The 25,976-nt window shown below is 44.0% G+C and overlaps 1 long non-coding RNA gene across 2 annotated transcripts in view; it reads right to left on the reverse strand.

Annotated features, from left to right (window-relative positions):
* LOC122232058 overlaps positions 1-25,976 on the reverse strand; it is a 52,754-nt gene that overhangs the window by 13,392 nt on the left and 13,386 nt on the right. For both annotated transcript variants that reach the window (XR_006209386.1, XR_006209385.1), the window contains exon 2: positions 15,200-15,333. This is a non-coding gene — a long non-coding RNA (uncharacterized LOC122232058). The remainder of the gene's footprint in view (positions 1-15,199; positions 15,334-25,976) is intronic.

Genomic DNA, 25,976 nt, shown 5'->3' on the forward strand with positions numbered 1-25,976 from the left:
ATAAACCAGTACGTGAGCCACGCCTACTTAGATGTGGGAGGACAAAGGGGAACGCTCTGGGGACAGGGGAGTGAGCACAGAAGTGTCTCCGGCATCAGGGACAGACCTGATCAGTGGCTCCAGACATGTGGGTTTCACAGTCTAGCGTGATCAAGAGCGCAAAACGGTAGGCACTGACTTCGCGTTGCCAACCTGTTATTTATTCGAGTCAGGGAGACGTTTGCAAATCCCAGACTCACCGTCTCCGATCACCGTCACGTCAGAAAACGGGGGAATTTCCACCCCCGTAAAACAGGAAGGACCGAACCTCAGAATGGAGGACCGTGCTGCACGCTGGACACGTGCAGTGTGGTACCAGACCACTTCTGTTTCTCTTTTTTGCTTCAGGCCAATGCTAACTTCGCCCAGTAGGGCAGATGCCCTGGCCTCCCGGCCACCTCGGCTCCACAGCCCGGAAGCCCCTGGCTTCAAATGGGGCAATTAACCCGAGGGCCCCAAGACCCTCACCTGTTAGCTCCAGAGCCACGGAGAGCCCTGGCCTTCTAATGAACAGGAACAGGGGCACCTCTGTCACCAGCTAACAAAGGGACTGAGGTGATTGGAGGCAGGTGACTGTTGCACTTAAGGTGGTGATTTGATTCGTGACCTTTAGTCTCCATTTTAAGCAGAAGAGTGAACAACTATAATTGTGTACTGTGTTCTTTTTTTTTTTTCTCCTGTATTTAACCTTCAACATTACCTCCAGGCGAGCGCCTGATCTTCCCCGGCCCCAGGAGAGGGCTACCTTGTTTATGCGTTTAATTCTCCCTTCTCTCCCTTCCTGAGCCGCCATTTTCAGCAGGCACAGAAAAAGGGACCTAAGTGTAGGTAAATGGTTACGTTTCTGGTTTTTTTTTTTGACTCTGAGCTGAAGACTTTCTGTCCCGTTTCAGAGGATTAGAGCTAGCTCTCTGGAACGATTTCAAAACTCTGGCCCCATATCCTTGAGGTGAATGTTAGGGGCACTTTGGGGCGACTCCCCAACACGCGCGCCAGCCCCTCGCACCGCGCAGCGGCAGGCCATGTCGGGGACTGACCCAGGTCGAGAATGGGCAACATTGGGTGAAAGGTAATCCGTTTCCCCTTGGACCGGACGGAGAACTCCATTCTGGCCATTCCGACTTAAGTCTGTCTCTGGCAGCTCCCGAGAAAGTTCTTCTTCCCTCGTAAGAGAGGCAGGATTTCTGGTTCCTTCTGAAGGTGAGCAAAGAGGTGAGCTGCCCCGCACGCTAGCGGCTCTCTTACAGCCAGGAGGGAGCCAGCTTGAGGAGGAGACCAATGACGAAGATGTGGACGCACAGATCTTGGAAGACATTGGATCTCGGTGGCACTGGGCTGCCTGGTCAACCACGACCGGCATCCCGTTTACCCGGAGTCTGGTGTCCCGGGAACCAGTGATTTCGGTTTGTGTGGGGGGTTTGATCTTGCAACCCCAGGCCTCCTGATACCGCACCCACCTTCCTTCTCCCCACTGGTTTACCTTGAACGTGTGTTCGGTTTCTCACAAATTCCTCCACATCTTTCCCGGCATTCTCTGGGGGCTTGTGTGTCTGCCCAGGACTGTTGAAAACAACAGATGAGTGCACTGTCCACTTTATTTCCTGGGTCCCCTCATCTCCTGTCCCCTAGTCAGACCGTCCAAGCTCCATATCGTCCCAAGACCCAGCCAAATATCATCTTCTCTGAAGAGCCTTCCCGAATCCCAAGAGAAGGGTCGTGTTCGCACTCCCTTATGCCTCCGTTGTGCAGTGATTAAGGGGGCGACGAGACAGGCGGCTTCCAAAAGGTCAGCATTATTAGGATGTGGTTTCAGATGTGTGTGATAAGGACTTAACACCAGTGGCTTCACCAAGACAGGTATTTATTCTCATGTATGTCAAGGTCTGAGCAGGAATGTGGGTCCCTGCCATGGAGTCATCAGGGCACAAGCCCTTTCTCTCCTGTGGCTCCGCAGTCCCTGGTGTGTGGCCCTTGTCTACAAGGTCCAAGATACTTGACCACCATGTCCTTATTTTGGCCAGGAGAGAGGACAAAGGAAAAGTGGAGGGTTTGTCCCCTCCCTTTAAGGAAACAACTTTACTTTTGTTCACATTCCGTTGACAAGACGTTAAATAGCCTCGATGAGCTGCAAAGGAGTCTGGGAAGTGTAGTTTTTATATTGGTGGTTGGCGTGCCCCGGTAAAAGTCTGATTACAGTGGAAGGAGGAGTGTTTAGGGATAGGGGTGACTCCCACTTTCTATAAAATATCATTGGCCTCAATCACAGATCAGTGCTAGTTAGCACAGGTTTCCACGCGGGACTCCTTACTCGACAGGTGAAATGCAACTTGGTTCCATTCTCAGTAAAAGAGAAAGCCGGTGCCACGAAAACATCCTTGCCAGTGGCAACCCATTGAGTGATTTCTGCAGCTGCTGCGAGCAAGGTGAGGACAACCTTAGGCCACACCCTCTAGCCTGAGACCCACCGGTGACAGCTGCCTGGATCTGGCAGTCTCAGGACACCAAAATTCTGAAACCATCGTAGTCCATGGCATGGTTCCATTTACTGTGAACGAGGGATCTATCTACGTCTCACACAGTCGAATAGGACCCCACTCCTTCAGCGACACTTGCCCAGTTTGGTAAATCACAGAACAAAACAGAAATGAAAACCTGCGCTACAGCAATGCAAGAAATGTCGTGCTGGCCGCGAAGCCCGGACAATAACTTCGCAACGCGTATTGGATGAGACGCCTTGGCTGTCTCCATACAGGACACCTCTATCGTTAGTGCACCTGAGGGACTGATGTTCTCCGGTTTGGGGGTCTCAGAAACCTGCCGAAGGAAACACAGTGCCAGATAAGCTCTAACGTTATGCTCAGTACGTGCGATGTGTTGCTTATTTGAACCGTAAAGAAAAGTAATGCCGTTCTTGTTCACAGAAAAGGAATTTCTTCTCTCTCTCCAACTGTTCAGTGTTTAAAATGCGTTGCTTTGAAGAAGGGGCCAGATAATTAATTAGCCTGCACGCAGGTAAGCCCCATGTCTTTATTGGATCCTGATAGACTCTGGGTTTTCATTATTTGTTAATAAACACCCCCCACCCCCGGGGTCTAAGATCCTTGAGGCCAAGCATGCCTTAAATCTCAATATCCCCAGATGTTGGGGGATATTTGTAAAGCCGTGAGCAGGCAGAACACTGATCCAGGCAGATCCGCATTAGGATCTGGATGAAGATTTCTGTTAGAGAAGGACAGTCATCTTATGGAAATTTATAGCCCACACTTGAATTCCAGAGGCCCCGAGAAAGCCTGCTGTAAATAACTCAATTTAACTGTTCACTCCAGTGTGGCCCAAACATACACAATCACCCCTCTTTGGGCTTGTATTGAAAAATGATTCCTGTGATGCATCTTAAGCACATGTTAAACACAGAGGCCAACATAAGTACCCTTCCTTGTACCCATCGCCCTTCAGTCTTAGCATTTTGTCATACTATTTCAGAGTTTTAGAAAATTCAGCATCCCGGGGCACCTGGCGGCTCAGTCGGTTAGGCGTACGACTTGGGCTCAGGTCATGATCTTGTAGTTTGTGAGTCAGGCTCCATGCTGACCGGCCAGAGCCTGGAGCCTGCTTCGGGTTCCGTGTCTTCCTCTCGCTCTCTGCCCCTCCCCTGCTCGTGCTCTGTCTCTCTGCCTCTCTCTCTCTCAAAAATAAATACACGATAAGAAAATTTAAAGAAAACTCAGCATCCCTTTTCACGTCACACTTTTGAGGTCATAAGGAGCCTACAGCGGGAAATGCCGGCCCAACGAGTGGGCTCCCGCCTCAGTCTTGGCCGCCATATTCATACCCACACCGATGCTATGGCGTCTTCCTGGACCACTGCCGGGGCAGTTCCGTCTTCCCTCTCGACACTTCCACTGGCTCCCCATGCTTCCCGAGGACAGTCTTTGCTTTCCTTCGCCCAGGGTCTTTGTTCTCCGACCTCAAGAGACACCTTCTGAGCTAGGGGGTTCCTCCTCGTGGACAATACATACTGTGGCACAGAGGCACGTTGTTCACAGCCTTCCTTTTGCTTCGCCCTGGCCCTTCTCTCTTGCCTCTAGAAAGTATCTAGTAAGGCACGGCTCAGATGTACCTCCTTCAAGATGCTTTTACTGGATTCCCTCAGCCTCTGCAGTTCTCGAGGCTGATTTATATCATGTCTCTGGAGACGCTTGTGGCGTTGTGGGCTTTTTTGTTTTTGTTTTTGTTTTTGTTTTTAATCACTGGTGTTTTCAAGCCTTTTGAGGCAAGGACTCTCTCTCCTGCAACTTTGTCTTCTGTAGCTCTCGGTGCAGGGTAAGGCCGTGATAGATCATGATTGAATGCACGAACGGGTGAATGAGTCAATACAACAGGCTTTCTCGTTGGATGGTCTTGAGGGCTAGAATTTGGAGCTTGGGGTGGACGAAACCCTGGGTTTTATGAAGATTTGGCTCAAATCTAGGTTTTAGCCTGGGAAACTGGAGGAATGGTGACGCCGGCTGGCAAGAGGGCCACCAGCAGGAGCAAGGCCTGGCTGAGGCAGAGGGTACAAGGCCAACCCTGGACTCACGGTGTGCAGTGATGAGAGGACAGCCCCCCGAAGTGACGATGTGCACTCCACCCACCAGTGCAAAGCTAAGTGACCAAAGGGTGGCAAAAGGAGATTTCGGAATTCCTCAAAAAGTGAAGTGTAGAGTTGCCCTCTGACCCCACGATTCCACTCCTGGGTATACACCCTGAAGAATGGAAACCAGGTTTCAAAGAAAAATTTGTACATCATGTTCCTAGCAGCACTACCACAAGCGTCTAAAGGTAGAAGCTACCCAAACGCCCATCGACAGATGAATGGGTAAGAAAATGTGGTCTATCCATACACTGGAATGTTATTCAGCCACCCTAAAGGACCAAGGTACCGATACACGCGACAACATGGAAGAACCTTGGGAACGCTATGCCAAGCAAAATAAACCAGACACAAAAGACCACGTATACGATTCCATTTATAGGAAATGTCTAGAACGGGTAGATCCACGGAGACACAAAGTAGAATAGTGGTTGTCAGGGGTGAGGGAGAGGACAGGATGAAGGATGACTGCTTAATGAGTACTCAGTCTCCTTTGGGGATGAGGCAAATATTCTGGGAGAGGTAGAGGGGTAGGCATACAACACTGTTAATGTACTAAATGCCACTGAATGATATACTTTAAAACAGTTTCTTTTGTTTCCAATTTTTTAATGTTTACTTATTTTTGAGAGAGAGAGAGAGGGAGAGAGAAAGAGGGAGAGCGAGCAGGGGAGGGGCAGAGAGAGAGGGAGACACAGAACCCGAAGCACACTCCAGCCTGTGAGCTGCCGACACAGAGCCCAACACGGGGCTCGAACCCACCAACCGTGAGATCATGGCCTGAGCTGAAGTCAGACGCTTAACCGACTGAGCCACCCAGGTGCCCCTAAAATAGTTCCTTTTATGTTCTGTGGATTTCACCTCAATAAAAAAAAAACGAAATAAAAATAAGTTCAAAGGAGGTGGACTTTGGGAATCCTGGCCTGTCAAGAGAGCATTGGAGAAGAGAAGTGTCCAGGGATCCGGAAGTGGCGGGGGAGCCAGAATGGGAAGCACAGGGTTGGCCAGAGAAGTAGAACACTGAGGTTCAGGGCCCCAGGAGCCTGGGAGTGAGGTGTGGATGGGGAGCAGGTGGCCAGCAGTGCTCAGTCAGGTAGAACAGTGGAAGAAAGAGAAGCTGTAGGAAAGGTCACTGGGTTGAATCATCCAACATCTATTTACTGAGCTCCTGTGGTATGCCAGGCTCCATGCTGGTTATGGGGATTTCAGTGTTTTTTGAGGAAGTGGAATGCTGGGCAGGGAAGTCAGGTCTTAGGTGTTTCAGGTGGGGATGTGCGGAGAGGAAACGGAAGCACCAGATGTAGAGGGACAAGACGCTGGACGTGGGAGCGGGCAAGACCTCAGCAGCAAGTGAGAATGTCCGTGCTACGATGGTGGGTTGAGGGAACCATTGAAGATGGAGGGGAGAGAGCCCCAAAGAGAAGGACAATGAAGGAGCCAGGGAAGGAGGGGTTAATTGGGAGAGGGATGCCTTGAATGAACCGGCAACTGGAGTCTTCTGAACCCAGGCCGTGCTATGCCAGTGGGTTTCACCTTGCGGGTTACCATTTTGGATGCGGCCAGCAGCTAGTGGTCACAGCTTTACTGATTTCTGGCCCAGCGTGGCGGCGGCCCTGAAGATGTATTGGGCATCAAATGCTCTCAACTGCTCTAAGCATCTCTGGGGTGTCCCATTACTGTCTGCCAGTCATACATTTTCTCCCTAAGTTATCCAACCAAGGGGCATCTGGCAATTTGTGACCATTTCTCTCAGATCACTGAGGCCCAGACTAAGCCCAAAGGCTTGAAGAATGTCATGATAGTTTTGATGTCTCCGTGCTACCACCCTGCTGGCCAACAAGCGTTGGCATATGTGACTCCATTCTGTCCAAAACGAATTCAATGCTGAAGAACGTGAGCGCTTTCCAAAGACCATCTGTTTACTCTTCTGCTTAAGGAACTCCTCTCTCCCGCAGCCTCCTAGGATTGGATTCAATAAATTCTGACACAGAGGGATATTTTTTTGGCGGGTCTAGAAACTGAATGTTTTCCAAATGGTACATTATTGATATTAAAACCGATTTGTGCATCACCAGCCATCAAAGAAATGTACTAAATAATATCTCCAGGAATGAAAAGGAAATTGAAAAGCCTGTCCACACACATTTATCAGCAAAAACGCTAAGCCTAAAACTATAAAAGTCCGCAAGAGAGAAACCTATGGATCCCTACACATAAACAAAAGGTCCTTGGGTATAGTCAGACTTAAATCCGCCTAAACCCACCTAGAAACACCTGACATGAAACAAGCTGTCCCAGGCAGCCTTGGCTTTGCTCCCCTCTCCAGCATGTGGCCACCACGGGATGCACAAGGCACAGATCTGGGAGCGAGGGAAACTTGCAACTGAATCCCAATCCCCACCTCCCACCTTCCAGAAGTTATGGCGTGATCTTCCACAAGTTACTCAAACTCTCCGAAACCTCAGTTTCCTCACGAGTAAAATATCCTTCTCATAAGATTGGGTGACTAGTACGTCTTACCTTCCTTTTCTAGTCTCTGTGCCCCCCAGCATACGTGCAGACAAGGAGAAGTACATCAGACCAGTACACTGTCCTTCTGTTCATCCTGCTTCCACGGGGGCTGGTTCGCTTGCCGCCTGTTTGCTATCTCACAGAATGTAATTTGCTAATACAGAACACTAAACATAGTAGATATTTAATCAACCTTTTGTTGAATGCCTGAGGATCGCATGCAATATAATTCAGTGAGTGACTTAAGTAAAGCAATGGCATAAATATTTAAAGACTCATTGAGGATGCAGCTGTAAATCTGTATTGATTGCCGCTGCATGTTTTACTAAACGTTATAAAATTTCTGTACATCATCCCAATGAAGACGGACAGATCTCCCCCACGATTCGGAGGCGGGCATGGTTTCCATTGGTCATGGAGAATGGAGTCGAATATCTGCTTTGTCATCAATAGAGATTTCCAAGCTGGTCAAGGGGCTTTTGGTCACCCTCCAAGGGTGGATGACGGCTGCAGATTTCTCCCGAATTTTATAAAACTTAAATATCAGCGGTTTTCAAGCCAGAATCACCAATGGTATACGAAATATTTATTTGACTTAAAATTTACCTTTCAAATAGATTAGTGGCAAGTTTTATAGGACTTTAATTAAAAAAAAAACCCTATCATGTCCACACAAATGTGCAATAGTCCAATTTTAACCAGATGGATCTACCGGCTCAGTCACATGGGCTGACCCTGGAGTGAGGATTCTGGGATCATTCCTGCGGAAAGGTAGGAGCTTCCAATAAATGTGTTTCTGTAAGGAAGGTTGCAGCTCTCCACTAGCCTTCTTATGAATCACAGAACCTACATGTCATGCCCAACTAAAGGCTGGCCAATTCGAGTGCATCTACCTGATACATGTTCCTAGACTACATAATTAGTCAAGAGGGCAGTTACAGTTTATGCTACGATAATGCTGTCTTATGGTTTTGGAACTAGTGAATTTTAAGTATTTACTGTCTGGCTTCTAGTTGATAAAACATGGAGGCAGTTGAAAAGGCAGAACGATGTATCATCTAAAGTGAAACAGAGGAGAATAGCTTCATGATCACGGACGGGTTAGACAGAGATATCTTAGGATATCCACAGTCTCACAAATGCGATCCACAAAAGACTGCCAAATTTGACATCGTTAAAGTTAAGAACTTAAAGAAAAATAGAGATACAATTAAGGTTAAGAACTTTTGCCCATCAAAATATGCTATTAAGAGAGTGAAAAGGTACAACAAAGGCTGGAGAAGATATTTGCACCATATATATCTGACAAAGGATTTGTCTCCAGAATATATAAACAGACCTTACAAGTCAATAAGGAAAAGACTTGAACGCATACTTCACCAAAAATAATGTTCAAATGGCAAATAAACATGTGAAAAGATACTCAACATTACTCACTAGGAAATGCAAATTAAAATCATAAGACTTCACTGTATACTCTTTAGAACGGCTAAAACTGAAAAAAATGTTAATAATAAGTGTTGGTGACGATGAGGACACATGGCTCGTGGAGAGTTAATTGCTACAATCTCTATTTGTCAGAATCTATTTCAGTTGTGTAAACACATATCCTACGGCCAAGTAATTAGATTCCTAGGTATATCCCCAAGACATAAATTTATCTATCTCCCAAAAGAATGTACAAAAATGTTTACGCCAGCTTTGTTTACAAACTGGAAATAATTTAGGATACAAAGCATTATTTACAATAGCCAAGACATGAAAGCACCCAAGTATTCATCCACAGATGAATGGATACAGACGATGTGGTGTGTATATATATATATATATATATATATATATATATACACACACACACACACACACACATACACACACACACACACACACATACACACACACACACAGAAGAATATTACTCAGCCATAAAAAGAATGAGACCTTACCATTTGCAACAATATGGATGGACCTAGAGGGTATAATGCTAAGTGAAATAAGTCGGACAAAGAGAGACAAATACCATATGATTTCACTCATATGTGAAATCTAAGAAACAAAACAAAGAAAAAAAGAGACAAAAATAGACTCTTAAATATACAGAATTGGTGTTTGCTAAAGGGGAGGGGGGTGGGACTATGGCTGGAATAGGCAAAGGAGATTCAGAGCACACTTATCATGATGAGCACTGAGAAATGTATAGAATTGTTGAGTTATTATACTGACATTTGAAACTAATATAACACTGTATTTTAATTATACTTGAATTAAAAAAAAAACTGGAAACAACCCAAATGCCCATTAAGAATAGAATGGATAAAGAAGCCAGAAAAATCTCAAATAAACAACCTAACCTTATATCTAAAGGAGCTAGAAAAAGAGGAACAGACAAAACCCCAAACCAATAGAAGGAGGGAAATAATAAAGATTAGAGGAGAAATAGGGGCGCCTTGGTGGCTCAGTCGGTTGAGCATCCAACTTCAGTTCAGGTCATGATCTCACAGTTCATGGGTTTGAGCCTCGCATCGGGCTCTGCGCTGATAGTTTGGAGCCTGGAGCCTGCTTCTGTGTGTGTCTCTCTCTACCCCTCCCCCACTTTTCCTCTGTTTCTATCTCTCAAAAATAAAAATAAACGTTAAAAAAAAAGATTAGAGGAGAAATAAATGAAATAAAAACTAAAAAAACCCGGTTGAACAGATCTATGGTTCTTTGAAAAGAGCAACAAAATGGATAAACCCTTAGCCAGACACATTAAAAAATAGAGGACTCAAATAAAATCAGAAATGAAAGGGGAGAAATAACAATGGACACCACAGAAATACAAAGAATTATAGGGCAATATTCTATGTTAGTAAATTGGACAACCTAGAAGGAATAGCTAAATTCCCAGAAACATATAACCTCTCTAAACTGAATCAGGAAGAAATCGAAAATTTGGGGTTCCTGGATGGCTCAATCGGTTAACTGCCCAACTTTGGCTCAGGTCATGATCTTGTAGTCTGTGAGTTTGAGCTTTGCATCAGGCTCTGTGCTGACAGCTCAGAGCCTGCAGCCTGCTTTAGATTCTGTGTCTCCTTCTCTCTCTGCCCCACCCCCGCTTGCATTCTGTCTCTCTCTCTCTCAAAAATAAACCTTAAAAAACTTTTAAAGAAGAAATAGCAAATTTGAACAGACCAATTATCAGCAAGGAGATTAAATCAGCAATAAAAAACTCCCAACAAGCAAAAGTCCAGGACCAGATGGCTTTGCAGGTGAATTCTACTAAACATTTAAAGAAGAGTTAATTATATATTCTTCTCAAAAAAATTCCAAAATATAGAAGAGGAAAACTTTCATATTCATTCTATGAGGTCTGCATGACCCTGACACCACAACCAGATAAATACACTACAAAAAAAGAGAACTACAGGCTAACATCTCTGATGAACATAGATGCAGAAATCCTCAACAAAATACTAGCAAACAGAATCCAACAATACATTAAAGAGATTCTTTATCATGATCGAGTGGGATTTATTCTGGGGATGCAAGGCTGGTTCAATGTTCACAAATCAATCAACATGATACATCATATCAACAAGAGAAAGGATAAAAACCATATGATCATCTCAATAGATACAGAAAAAACATCTGACAAAGTACAACATCCATCCGTATTAAAAACCCTCAGCAAAGTAGATTTAGAGGGAACATACCTCAACATAATAAAGGCTGCATATGAAAAACCCACAGCTGACATCATATTCAATGGGGAAAAACAGAGCTTCTCCCCTAAGAACAGGAACCAGACAAGGATGTCCACTATCACATGTATTCAATGTAGTACTGGAAGTCCTAGCCACAGCAATCAGACAAGAAAAAGAAATAAAAGGCATTCGGATTGGTAAGGAAGAAGTAAAACTTTCATTATTTATAGATGACATAATACTATATATAGAAAATCCTACAGACTCCACCAAAAAACTACTAGAACTGATAAATCCAGTAAGGTTTCAGGATACAGAATCAATATACAGAAATCTGTTGCATTTCTGTACACTAGTAATAAGTAGCAGAAGGAGAAATTAAGAAAACAATCCCATTTACAACTGCACCAAAAGTACTAAAATACCTTAGGAATAAACTTAACCAAGGAGGTCAAAGACCTGTACTCTGAAAATCCTAAAATACTGATGAAAGAAATTGCAGCATGGAAAGATGTTCCATGCTTACGGGTTGGGAGAACAAATATCGTTAAAATGTCTACACTACCCAAAGCAATTTACAGATTTAATGTAATCCCCATGAAAATACCAATAGCATTTTCCACACAACTAGAACAAATAATCCTAAAATGTGTATGGAACCACAAAAGACCCCAAAGGGCCAAAGCAATCTTGAGAAAGAACAAAGCAGGAGGAAATCACAATCCCAGATTTCAAGGTATCCTACGAAGCTGTGGTGATCAAGATCGTACAGCAGTGGCACAAAATAGACACATAGATCAATAGAATACAACAGAGCCCCAGAAACAAATCCATGCTTATATGGACAATTAATCTTTCACAAAGGAGGGAAGAATGTACGATGGGGAAAAGACAGTCTTTTCCACAAACGGTGCTGGGAAAACGGGGCAGCTACCTGAAAAACAATGAAACTGGACCACCTTCTTACACCATACACAGAAATAAACTCAAAATGGATTAAGGATCGAAATGTAAGGCCTGAAACCATAAAAATCCTAGAAGAGGATTTCTCTGGCAGTGATTTCTCTGACATTAGTGATAGCAACATTTTGTCTAGATCTATCTCCTGAGGCAAGGGAAACAAAAAGCAAAATTAAACTACTGGGACTACATCAAAAATAAAATGCTTCTGCACAGAGAAGGAGACAATCAACAAAACTAAAAGCCAACTTACTGAATGGGAGAGGGTATTTGCGAATGACATATCCGATAAAGGGTTCGTATCCAAAATATAAAAGGAACTTGTACAACTCAACAACGAACAATCCAGTTGAAAAATGGGCAGAAGAGGGGCGCCTGGGTGGCTCAGTCAGTTAAGCATCTGGTTTCAGCTCAGGTCATGATCTCATCGTTCATGAGTTCAAGCCCCACGTCAGGCTCTGTGCTGACAGCTCAGAGCCTGCAACCTGCTTCGGATTCTGTGTCTCCCTCTCTCTGCCTCTCCCCCATTTGCACTCTCTTTCTCTCTCTCTCTCTCAAAAATAAATAAACATTAAAAAAAAATTTTTTTTAAATGGACAGAAGACACGGACAGCCATTTCTTCAAAGAAGACATCCAAATAGCTAACAGATACATGAAAAGATGCTCAACACCAGTCATCATCAGGGAAACGCAAATCAAAACTATAATGAGATGTCACCTCACACCTGTCAGAGTGGCTAAAATCAACACCACAAGAAACAAGTGTTGGCAAGGATGTAGAATAAAAAGAACCCTCCTGCGCTGTCGGTAGGAATGCAAGCTGGTGCGGCCCCTGTGAAAACCAGCATGGGGGTTCCTCAAAATATTAAAAATAGAGGGGCACCTGGGTGGCTCAGTCGGGTAAGCACCCAACTCTTGGTTTCGGCTCAGGTCACGATCTCATCGTTTGGTTTGTGAGTTGAGCCCCTCACTGGGCTCTGAGTTGACGGTGTGGAGCCTGCTCTCTCCCTCTCTCTCTTCCCCACTCCCAAACCGTGTGCTCTCACACTCTGTCTCTCTCTCTCTCTCTCACAATAAATAAACAAACCTAAGAAAAAAGAGCATAACGGATGAACACACTGCAGTATATTTATACACTGCAATACGACACAGATACAAAAAAGAGTAAACTATTGCTCTAGAAAACAACACGGATGAATCTCACAGACATAATGAATGAAAAAAAAAACCAGGCACGAAAGAGTATACGTCATGTATCCATTGATAAGATGTTTACCCACAGGCAAAACAAACCTGTAAGGACGGAGATCAAAACAGCGTGCGCCTGCTTGTGCTATGACCAGCAAGGGGGCCTGTGGGAATTTTCTAGAGTAATGGAAACATTCTATTTCATGATCAGAGTGGTGGTTACTTAGGTGCATATACAGTAAAAATCCATCCACCCAGAGGACACCTAAGATTTGCACACTTTATTGTATGGATGTAACATTGCAATAGAAATGTAAAAGAAATTAGAGCCCGCAGTGCGTTGGCAAATGTTTACCCAATTCTGTAGGGGAAAAGTTGCCCACTCTGACTTCTGGTGCTTGCTGACTTCTTTTTGCTAATTTCCCTGGTGTAAATATTCTCACCATGCCACTTCCAAGCTATACTGGTTCAAGGATTGGCAGCAAAATTCCGGAGAATGTAATATTCAGCTCTCACCGGCTCAAACTTCCCACCACCATGGGAGCAGCTGTATTACGCTTTTGATGGTTCTCAAAACTGACCTACTCCTCTTTCAAGCTTTTGAAATTAGTTAGGAGACAAGCCTGAGGGGTTTCTGTAAACTGCTTAAAAGTGTTACCATTTGTAGCTACTTATCTGTTTGACTCCGGATTCTCTTGATACTGAGAACCCAAAATAAAGAAATTGATTGCTGGTGCTGATATTACAATCTTTATCGGTAGCCCCTGGTTTCATTTTTGTGTGATTATGAAGGTTCTTGCTGTTTTTATCTCCAAGGAAATAGGATACAAATAGAATTTCTAAAGTACCTATTTTATATATTGAGGTCTGAACTACTTAGGACTCTTTGGGCTGCAAGCCAAAAACACAACTCAAAAAAAAAAAAAAAAAAAGAAAGGAATATGTTTACATTTGTAACTGAGAAATCTTCGGGGGGAAGTCAGGAATGGCCGGATCTAGGGGTTCAAATAACGTTATCAGAGTTCTGTTACTTTTGCCACCTCTCAGCTTGTTTGCCTATAGCTGCGTTTATTCCCAAGCATGTTCTTTCCATGCAGTAAATAGCAGTTGGCATTATATTCCGAACTTATATTCTCTTTATACCTCCTGATCCCCAAGAGAGAGGAAAGCTTGGGAAAGACTCTGATTGGCCTGACTTAGATTAAGCGTCCATCTCTGAACCAGCCATTGTGGCCAGGGACATGGGCTTCTCTCACTGGCCTCACTGCACCCATCTTGGGGCTCTGGTGGGTGTGAGGGAACGAGGGCAGCCCCTGGAGTCACATGGACTGTGCAGGCTATCTATGGAGTGACAGAAAGATGGCTCTGCTGAGAGAGAGAGAGAGAGAGAGAGAGAGAGAGAGAGAGAAGGCACAGGTACGGATTTAGTACCACATGGCACATAAAATGTCAACCAAACAGAAGTTTGGGCCACTACATAGACTTGGATGGTGAAACTCCCAGGCAGAGAGGTAGAAAAACTCAAGTCAAAAGGAAGAAGTCACGTGACTAAAGACACAACGTTTGGAAGAAAGTTTAAGGATGGGGTGAGGGGGTGGGTATCAGGGAGTAGGGACAGTGCAGGCACCTGGGTGCAGCAGGTGGTGTGGGCACCGTCTCTTCCCACACGTCTTACAGACCCACTGTGGGGGCAGGACTTGCTATGCGTGACCTCATCAGTGTAAGCCTTGAACGCCATGACAAGTATACTCGATTCAGGAGACAGAGCGGACCCAGGGAACCGGCGTGCAAAACGCTAGCCGAGTGACTCAGTTGGGGGCGGGGGGGCTCTTTAACAAACCCTCTGAGCCTCTTATTCGTCCCCTGTGAATTGGGAATTCTATGCACTCTGAGGGCCTCTTGCCAGGGCCTAGAGCTGATCTACCGCGTATTAGCCAGGTGACCATGAACAAGTTCCTTAAACTTCTCTGAGACTCTTTCTTCTGAATCCAGAGAACGGGACAAGTCATAGCACCACCTCAGAGAGCCGTCAAGATCGAATGAGAAAATCCGCATAAAGCACACGGAGCCAGGCCCGGGTCGCCGCGGGGAACGGTAACAGCAACGGTTATTCCAACCAGGAGCCATCCAGTAGACTTAGTCCACCAGAAGCCCATCGCGCCCCCTCGGAACCCCCAGTGGTACCTTCGGCTTCTCCTCTGGCAGTTACCGCTTTCCGCATCGCCCGAGAGGTGTGCAGCCGGGCCTGACGTCCGGCCCCATCCTCTGAGTCGTCTCAGGAGCTCGGCATCCTCGACCGCCGTGGTGTTTTGTGGATGCTGCACATGTGAGAAGAGATGAATGGATACAAGCTCATTCGGACGAAGGGAACCAGAAGATACGATACCTTTAAGATAGCGGTAAGTTGGGTCATGGGGATTTTTGTATCTCGGAAAAGCAAACCCTGAGCAAGACCTATATATATTCACATGGATGAACCTTAAAAGGTAGAACTGCGGTAAAAAAAAAAATTAGTTGGAGAAGGGGACTCTTCTATGACATCATTTATATACATTTATTTTTTATTTTATCTTTTCCATCTTCTTATGTTTATTTTTGAAAGAGAGAGAGAGAGAGAGAGAGAGAGAGAGAGAGAGAGAGAGCGCATGCACACAAGTCAGGGAGGGGCAGAAAGAGAGGGAGGCACAGAATCCCAAGCTGGCCCTAGGCTCTAAGCTGTCAGCACAGAGCCCGACGTGGGGCTTGAACCAACCACAAGATCATGACCCGGGTTGAAGTCAGGTGCTTAACCGACTGAGCCACCCAGGTGCCCCCATTTATGTAAAAATTTCAAGGCACAAAGTGTTTTCTATCAATGGACACGTCGGTAAGTGTATTTATTACCTAAGAGCATAATGTCGAACACCACCTGTGGGGGTGTCCCCTCTGGCGGGGTGTGGGGGGGGTGTCTGGATGTGTTGAAGGTCAACGGAGTTCAGCTTTATTTGGAATAGCTTCATTTTTTAAAAAAGGACAATGGGTTCATATGGGTTGTATAATCTTTACAAATAATAAACATAAACAAATGGGGAGCAAATATGGCAAAATGTTAAGCAGTGGTCAATTTTGGGCGCCGGGAATATGGGGTGGTAATTATTTTTTTATTTATCATGTTAGATTTAGCCTTCGTATATTTATTTTTATAGTTTACATCTTACTATACATTTCCTTAAAGTGTCTTATTCCCCAAATGATTATTTTCTCCACAGGTAAAATGGCACACCGTACCAAGTCAAAGCTACAAACAATTACAGTCAACAACTCCCTCTGGTCAACAACTGTTACCGGTTAGGAATTTTTCCCGAGAGATGGTCTGAGTTCACACAAGTGTGTTTTTTTGCCCAAATGGTAGCGTTCTACACACACTTTCCTATGACTTGCTCTTCGAAACTTGACAGAGCATCTTGAAGATAGTTCTCTCTTTACGTACAGAGATTCTGCACTTTTTATTTTTATTTAAAAAAAAATTTTTTTTTAACGTTTATTTATTTTTGAGACAGAGAGAGACAAAGCATGAACAGGGGAGGGGCAGAGAGAGAGGGAGACACAGAATCGGAAGCAGGCTCCGGGCTCTGAGCCATCAGCCCAGAGCCCGACGCGGGGCTCGAACTCACGGACCGCGAGATCGTGACCTGAGCCGAAGTCGGATGCTCAACCGACTGAGCCACCCAGGTGCCCCAATTCTGCACTTTTTAAAAATAAAAGGTTGACGGCATTCTGTTTTATGAATGGACCGTAATTTTTTTTTAAGCTCCTATTGACGGACATGGAGTTCGCTTCCAATTGTTTGCTATTACCAAACACTGTCTTGGCAAACACCGTGGTCCCTACATCTTTTCTGTAGGTCTGTGAGTCGATCTGTAGGAGAAATCATTACAGGCAGAACTGCTGGGTCAGAGGGTGTGTTCATTCACATTTTTGACTGATATCACCAAATTGCCTTCCATTGAGATGGTTCCAATTTATCCCTCACCATCAGGGTATGTGGTAGATGTAAAAAAGTTTTTGTTATTGGGGCGCCTGGGTGGCTCAGTTGGTTAAGCTTCCGACTTTGGCTCAGGTCGTGATCTCGCAGTTTGTGAGTTCGAGCCCCGCGTCAAGCCCTATGCTGACAGCTCAGAGCCTGGAGCCTGCTTCAGATTCTGTGTCTCCCTCTCTCTCTGCTCCTCCCCTGCTCATGCTCTCTCTCTCTCTCTCTTAAAAACAAATAAAGATTAAAAAAAAGTTTTTGTTATTTAAAAAATTAAAAAGCAGAACAAAACTCAATCCATAAGTTTTGAGTCCCAGGAACTGCAGACACCTGTAAATATCATGCATATCTGCGTTTAGAATTGGCAGGCATTCACAGCAGAAGACAGGGCATGTTTTAGGTAAATATTATGGCTAATGAATTTTGTTCTTGTCGGGCTTCAGCCCACAATAAGTCCCCGCACGGCTGAAATTTAAAAGTATTTTCAAATCACTTTATGTAGCATAACATAAGCATCCTATAACCCACACAGTCTCTGTTAGTTTGTTTTGAAAGTCTTTCCCCCCTTAATAAATTGCCTTGTTTAATATACCATGGATTTTAATTATCGGATTTACAGGGTTTGGGAAGACCTAAAAAAATTGGCACGCATCAGAACATTCACAACCTATTTAACGGTGGTTTTTTTTTTTTTTAAACCAAAGGCCAAGAGGATAACTGTATCAAATATATATTACACATATGATTTCTTTAGAGTATTTGTTTCTGCTTCATTTCAAACATCCCCATTGTCTAAATGATGGGTTTTTATTTTGCTTAGTCTCAGATTCCAAGAGAGTGATCTTAATGTATAAGAAGATATTGGCAGTTGACCGATAATAAACCACGAGCCCAGCGCCATCAGTGACACTGACAGCCACACAATGGCCTTTGGGGACTGAGCTTCGGCCCCAGACTTAGTTGTATCAAATCAAGGCCAATAAAACTTCCTGCTTTGGAAAGAAATGGGAAGTCTGGCACTTTCTTCCAAAGTCTTTTTTTCTTTTTTTTTTTTTAATTTTAAAACATGGAAAAGGATGTAAGTAAAAGGAAAAAACACGACTGGAGCAGAGAGAACTTTCCACTTGCGACGGACGTCAAAGTCCTGGCGCGTTATTTTGTGGATAGCAACAAATTGATTCTAAAGTTTATACGGAGTCAGAAGGCCAGAAGAGCCAACACAATATTGAAGAAGAACAAAGTTGGACGACTGACACTACTTGACTTTACGACTGACTATAAAGCTACGGACAGTGTGGTATCGGGGAAAGAACAAATAGATTAATGGAACGGAATAGAGAGAGAAATAGACCCATATAAGCGGTCAACTGATCTTTGAAGAAGGAGCAAAAGCCATAGAATGGATCAAAGATAGTCTTTTCAACAAGTGGTAGTGGAACAGCTGGACATCCACATGCAATTAAAAACAAAAAGAATCTAGACATTTGTAATGGATGGGACCAGATTATTAGGCATGAGGGGGAGGAAACGTTAGATGAAATGCCAGAGTGGGGCTACCGAGGAGGGAGTGGGGACTTCTTTCCTGAAATCTCTAAGAATAAACAATTCTGCCCTAATTGGGAAGGTCAGCAGGTCTTGCTAAGGTTGCTAGAATTCTACAGTATTCCCCCCCCCCCCCAACTATGCTGTCTCGGCTGCCCTTTCTTTATCGTGCCCAGGGGTGATGCAGGGCAATCAAAATGTGTCGAGGCTTATTACGCCCAGCCAGGGGCTTCTGTTCCAAGCAAATAGGAGTGCAAAATAAATACTCAGTGGCTTTGTCCAGGCTTATCCAAACAGGCTCGTTAATGGGAGTTTCCAAAAAACATATTTCGCCTCTTTGAGTAGAGGAAAATCAATGATAATATTAGGTTTATGTGAAGGTCAAGCCGTTCAGCACTTAGCTTCTCTCATCGTCGGATTTTAAAGGAAGCGATGAAGGAGCATTTCTGACAATCCTGCATGGAAAATGTCTTGACTGAGATTCCTGGACTTAATAAAAGATTTATGGTGGAAATTTCGCGAGTAATATCTTGTTAAAATAACTTCTGCGCTAACCTCAAGTGACAAGCGATCGCTCAAACTTGTTCCTACAGCTCCTGGGCCTTCTCTTTAATCTTTCATTAGCTCTGTTCTCCAAACTCGAAAGACAAGGGACGACAATTGTTTGGGTCCATTATCTTTGATATGAGTGTCTCTTTGCTGTCTGCGAAGATGTGTTTTCTTTTTTCTGAATTACAAATGAAGTAAATGTCACCATTTGATGGTAATGGATGGCATTTAAATACACACTGATGTCGCATTGCTTAAAAGTCAAGACCCTTGTGAGCGGTGTTAAGCGATAGGCAGAGGGTGCTTTCTGGGATAGAGAAGACAGTGGGAAGACTTCACAGCTCTGTTGGTGACAGCCAAAAGCGACGCCTGCTCCCGGCTTTCTAGAATGTCCGTTGTACCAAGAATGTTAGAATGAAAATAAAGGAAAGCACAAGTGTGTATAGACATAAAGGCTACTTATCTCCGAGAGGAAGAGCAGCCAGTATCATCTCCCACAATCTGGTAATGGACACACAATCCTGGTTGTCTATGGTTAGTTATGTACTGAATTGTGTCCCCCGCCTTCCCCCCCCATCCATAAGATAAAGTCCTAACTCCCAGTGTGATTGTATTTAGAGGTGGGGCCTTTAAGAAGGGAATTAAGGTTAAATTAAGTCCAAAGGGTAGGGCCTGAATTAAGACTGGTGTCTTTACAAGAAGACACCAGGAGCGCGTAAGTATGGAGGAAAGGCCACGCGAGGACACGATGGGAAGATGGCCATCGACAAGCCGAGAATAGAGTTTTCATCGGAAACCAACCCACTGACACCTTGATCCTGGACTTCCAGCTCCCAGAACCGTGAGAAAACAAATTCCAGTTGCTTCAGCTACCCAGGCTGTTACGGCAGCCCCAGCAGGCTGCTGTATCTGTCCGTCCACGGGTGCCAGCTAATCCCCTGCAGCTCAGGCATGGGCACGTGACCCATGCTAGCCAATGAGAGATAAAGGAAAGTCTGCTGGGGGCTTCTGGAAAAGACTTTCCTCCCTGTAAGAGACAGACACCTTAGAAGAACCTTCTGCTTGCTTTTGAATGTTGTCCTGTGCGGATGTGAAGCCTGGCGCTGCGGCAGGCATCTTGAGATTCTTTGGAGGAAGGCTAAGAGGATTGCCAGGGTATGGCCCCAGAGCCCTGGAAACTGCTTACCCCCACACTCTTCGGTATAGAAAAGAAACAAACCCCACACCGAAGCTACTCTTACCTGAATATGCAATGTTGGGTTGGAAAATACGCTAAGTGATGCCGTGATTAAAAAGCACACAAAGGAATCCCACTGAAAAGTCTGTCATTCTAGGTGATAGGATACCGGACAGAGAAGCCGTCTCATTCTGGAGAATTCTAAATGACTCAGGCCATTAGAAAGTTGAATCTTCGGCATAGAGGTTTCTCAGTGTTGACATTACGTATTGACTGTGAACAGTTACAACGACGTGTGTGATTCCAACATAACTGGAGTGGCTTGACATTCGGCCGTTTCTAGTTTTTTCAAATATTCCTCCCTGAAGACCACTAGAATTTGTCTTTTCGTCATCCCCAGCACAAGCACCCTGATCCACTGTCTTGCTCCCACCCGGTTCCTGTGGCTTCCCTTCCCATCTATGTGCACCTACATGCTTATTTTTACTAAAGAAAATTCAAATCTAAGTAACACGTGCTCAAGGTCAGAAAATAAAGCTGCACAGAGGGATTTATCGTGGGCCCCTTGCCTTGTCGCTCATGACCCAATCCTGCTCCTCACGGGCGATCCCTTTAACCATTAAGTCATAGTTTGGTAACTTTATAGTCCTCTCCCCCATAATTATATCATTATTTTTAGTTTTTTTTTTTAATAGTTTGCATCCATACACATATACTTATTTATCTATAGTCTGGAAGTTTCTTAGAAAGTTAAACATGAATTTACCACGTGTCCAAAGAGGAACAAACACCTATGTCTCCACAAAGACTTGCGTCAGAAGGTTCGTGGCAGCGCTATCTATAATCACCAAAAGGTGGAAATGACCCAAATGTCGGCCCACTTATGAATGGATAAAGTGTGCTATGTCCAGACAAAAATATTATTCACCAATAAGAAGGAAGTACCAACACGTGCTACAACACGGATAAGCCTTGAAGACATCATGCCACGTGAAAGAAGCCAGACCCGAAAGACCACGCGCTGTAGAATTCCACACGTGCAGAATGTCTAGAAAAGGCACGTGGATAGAGACAGGAATATTAGTGGTTGCCAGGAACTGGGGGGGTGGGATCGGGGCAAAACTGCAACTGGGCGTGAAGGTTCTTCCCGAGCCGAAAGACACGTTGCACAGATCTGTCGATTGACTAATAATCATTGAATTGTGCGCGTCACGAGCGAATTTTATGGAATGTAAATTATACCTCAAGAGGGCTGTTAAAATATATAAAACATGACACAACTCTCTCTTTCTTGTTCCGTCAGCTAGAAACAGGGCTGTCCACTTCCTTCTTTGTGGGGCAAGATGGTTACCCCATCTCCCGCTGCTCCTGCTCTCCCGCTTCCATTTCCCAAACGTCTCCAAATCGTACATTTACTTTTGTTTTGCAAAGAATGCCAACGTTTGACACAAGTAAACTTCACAGGATTGAAATCCGTAAGCGGCATTTACGTCAACATGATGATCCAAGTACTTTTCAGAAAAGAACCAAGCCTGGTACCAGGATCGTATTTCCTTCTCTACCGCTCCGCTATCACTTTTCCTGGATCACTCCAAGGGAAAAGGGAATGTTCAAATGGCTTCTCCATTTTTGCATTCCATCATTTCCTTAAGATCATGTCACGTTTGGCCCTTCTTCATATCTGAGCACTGCCTTTTTTATACATCTGTGCCCTTCTCCTGCCCCTGGATTAAAAAGACGACGTTTCCATTTTAGAATAGTTTTCGATTTACAGGAAAAAATGTGAAGATAGTTCAGAGAGTTTCCATATACCCCACACCCAGTTTCTTCTGTTATTGACATTTCACGTTAGCGTAGTACATTCGTCACTATTAACGAACTGATATTGATGCATCATTATTAACTAAAACCCATACTTTCTTTAGATTTCCTTAGTTTTAATGTAACATCTTTTTTCTGATTCCATTCTGGAAACCACATTACATTGAGTTACCGCATCTCCTCAGGCTCCTGTTGGCTGTGACAGTTTCTCAGACTTTGTTTTTGATGAACCTTGACGGTTTTGAGGAGGGCTGGTCAGGTGTTTTGTGGGGCACTCCTCGATTGGAATTTGATGTTTCTCTCGTGGTTAGACTAGGGTCGTGGGTTGTGGGGAGAAAGATCACAGAGGTAAAGTGTCATTCTGATTACAATATGGCAAGGATATGTGAATGAAAGTGAGCCACCACATAAATTATCTGGACTTCTGCACAGAAGCTTTGTCTATTCTCCCCCATCATTCATTCATTCATTCATTCGTTCATTCATTTTAGTAGTAGGGACTCATGAATACAGTAGAGTTTTTTAATTTCTCTGAATCTGCGTGAAAACAGAAAGGGAAACAACATAGCAAAACCCCAAATCCATGGACCACATTTACAACAAAGCTAGGCAATACTAAATTGTTCCTATCTACCCCAAAATACAACTGGGTGGGAGAAACACCAAGAACTGTAAGACTTTCACATCACCAGTTCTGCAGGGGGAAGAAGGAGGGAAAAATGGAGTAGCGTTGAATGAATCTAAGTACAGGAGAACCTGGAATGCCAGGAAGTACCCACTGGAAAGAAGGTAGGAAAACTAGAGAGCAACGGCTGGAACCAGGAGGGGGTTTTCCCTCTCTAAATAAGAGGCAAGTGCAAGGGGCCTGTGGTAAGAAGAACTGAAGGGGTCCTACACAAGGAAGAAAATTCTGGGAATATAAAAACTGAGCATGACAAGGACAAGAGAAAGGAAGGAACAAATAAGTCCAGATCAAAGCAGGGCAGAGGAACAGAGAGGCAGGAGAGCTTAAAAAACAAGACAGTATTCTGGGGACACTATGCACAAAGAACAGAAGAGGGAATTCTGAAGTCAGGAAAACTGTTTTGAACTCCTCCCTTATCCTGATATTTAAGAACTAATTTTCCATAAAGGCAGATAACAGAAAAGCATCGAGGCCAAATTGTATACAAAATTATTACTGAAAAAAGAAAGGGAGAGAATAAAGAGCAGAACAGCACCCTCTGGACACCTGCAAGAAAGCCATACCCATGAACAGATGGAACCTGAATCCCAAAGAAAGAAAACATGAGCCAAGGATTTAGATCCAGCAAAACTAACTTTCAGGCATAGGGATCATGGACAAATTGTACTATTGATCCCATGGGCCCTTCCTGAGAACCTACTAGAGAACAAGATTCAGACACCCCAAACGATGGGAGAATCACCGGGGAAGCAGGAAATATAATTACCCACAGAATGTAGACCCAGCGAGGGGAAAGAGAGAGCACGTCCAGTGTATAACGGCCATGTACTCTTACAATACAGTCAAACTGCCATAATGGGGGAGAGTAGGAGAGCATATACAATGCTTAGCAGTTTTACTAAGCCTAGTAATTATATTATTATTCTTCTGGGGTGGTTGTACATATTACACAGGATAAAACAAATCATGAGTTACAGGACATTCTAATCCTATCACCCCCCACGACTTTGAAAACCAGGATCTCAGCGTGGGGAAGGGAGATAGAGATGTAATGGATGAGAGGGAATAGCAGGCATGTGCATTTTCTTACTTATTTTCTAGCTCTGTCTGCTGGAAAGGTCTAGATCCAATGACCAACTGTATTGGTCTGCTAGGGCTACCACAACAAAGGACCACAGTCTGGGTGGCTTAAATAAGAGTAGTTTCTCTGGGGCGCCTGGGTGGCTCAGTCGGTTAAGCGGCCGACTTCGGCTCAGGTCACAGTCTCGCGGTCCGTGAGTTCGAGCCCCGCGTCGGGCTCTGTGCTGACAGCTCAGAGCCTGGAGCCTGTTTCAGATTCTGTGTCTCCCTCTCTCTCTCTGACCCTCTCCCGTTCATGCTCTGTCTCTCTGTCTCAAAAATAAATAAACGTTAAAAAAAAAAATTTAAATAAGAGTAGTTTCTCACAGGTCCAGAGACTGGAGTTCTGAGATCAAGGTGATGGTTCCTTCAGAGGCCCCTCTCCTTGACCTGCAGATGTTTGCCTCCTCTCAGTGTCTTCACATGGTTTTTCTCCTTGTGTCTTGATCTCTTCTTAAAAGGACACTGGCCATTTTGGATTAGGGTCAACATTGATGATCTCATTTTAACTTAATTATTCTTTTTTTTTTTTTTTAAAAACATCTTTAATGTTTATTTATTTTTGAGAGAGAGAGAGAGAGAGAATAGGGGAGGGGCAGAGAGAGAGGAAGACACAGAATCCGAAGCAGGTTCCAGGCTCTGAGCTGTCAGCACAGAGCCTGATGTGGGACTCGAGCTCACGAACATGAGATCATGACCTGAGCCAAAGTCGGGTGCTCAACGGACTGAGCCACCCGGGTGCCCCCTTAATTATCCCTTTAAAGACCCCATCTCTGAAGGCAGTTACATTTTGAGGTACTGGAGATTACGAATTCAACATTATGAATTCTGTGGGGGACACGATTCAGCCTGTAACACCAACCTCGTTCAATAGCAACGGGCATCTCTATTGCTCAGTGTCTGGTCCTTTACACTAAAAGAAGCAGGTCTTTTGGAGATGCTCTTGGAGTGCTAGCAAAATTTTATTTTTTTGACAGAAGTGGTGGTTATAAGGTGTTCACTTTATAATAATACATTGTCATCTGCTTATTTTATGTAGGTTTTGGGTGTGTGTTTCATTTAATAATAATGCTGTAGGTTGAATGTCTGTATCCCTTCAAAATTCATATGTAGAAATCCTAATCCCCAGGGTGATGATATTATGGGGTAGGTCCTTTGAGAGGCGATTAGGTCATGAAGGTTCATGATTGAGATTAGCGGCCGTATAAGAGAGACCCTAGAGAGTTTGATTGCCCCTGCTTCTCTGTGAGGACACAGTGAGAAGAGAGCCATCTATCAACTAGGAAGCAGGCTCTCACCCTACACTGAATCTGCTGGTACCTTGATCTTGGACTTTTCAGCCTCCAGAACTATAGGAAATGAATTTCTGTTGTTCATAAGCCACTCCGTTTATAGTATTTTGTCATAGCAGCCCAAGTTGAGTATGACAAATAAAAAAATTGAGACAATTTTAAGAGGAGAAATGTAATGACTAGCAACTTGATCAAACATGCAAAAACAAGAAAATGTAAAAGGACCTAATACTTTAATAAAGAAAATGTAAAAGGACCTAATACTTTAATAAAGACAGAAGGAATAAAATCAAGTATATCAGTCATTATATTAAAAATGAATGAACTAAATTCTATCCCTGAAGACAGAGGTTTTCATATTAGAGTTTAAAACCAAAGCCAACTAAGATACAGAAGGTACATCTATCTTCAATAGAATATTACTCAGCCATGAAAAAGAATGAAATCTTGCCATGCAATGACATGGATGGAACGAGTGTATTATGCTAAGTGAAATAAGTCAGTCAGAGAAAGACAAATACCATATGATTTCACTCATATTTGGAATTTAAGAAACAGAACAAGTGAACAAAGAAAGAAAAAGAGACCAATAAAACAGACTCTTAAGGATAAAGAACAGATGGTTGCCAGAGGGGAGGCGTGTAGGGGGACGGATGAAGTAAGGGGAATTAAGAGCACACTTATCATGACGAGCACTGAGAAATGTATAGAATTGTTGAATCACCATATTGTACACCTGAAATTAATAGAACACTGTACGTTAAGTA

The sequence above is a fragment of the Panthera tigris genome, chromosome D2, assembly GCF_018350195.1.
Source record: "Panthera tigris isolate Pti1 chromosome D2, P.tigris_Pti1_mat1.1, whole genome shotgun sequence".
Classification (NCBI taxonomy): domain Eukaryota; kingdom Metazoa; phylum Chordata; class Mammalia; order Carnivora; family Felidae; genus Panthera; species Panthera tigris.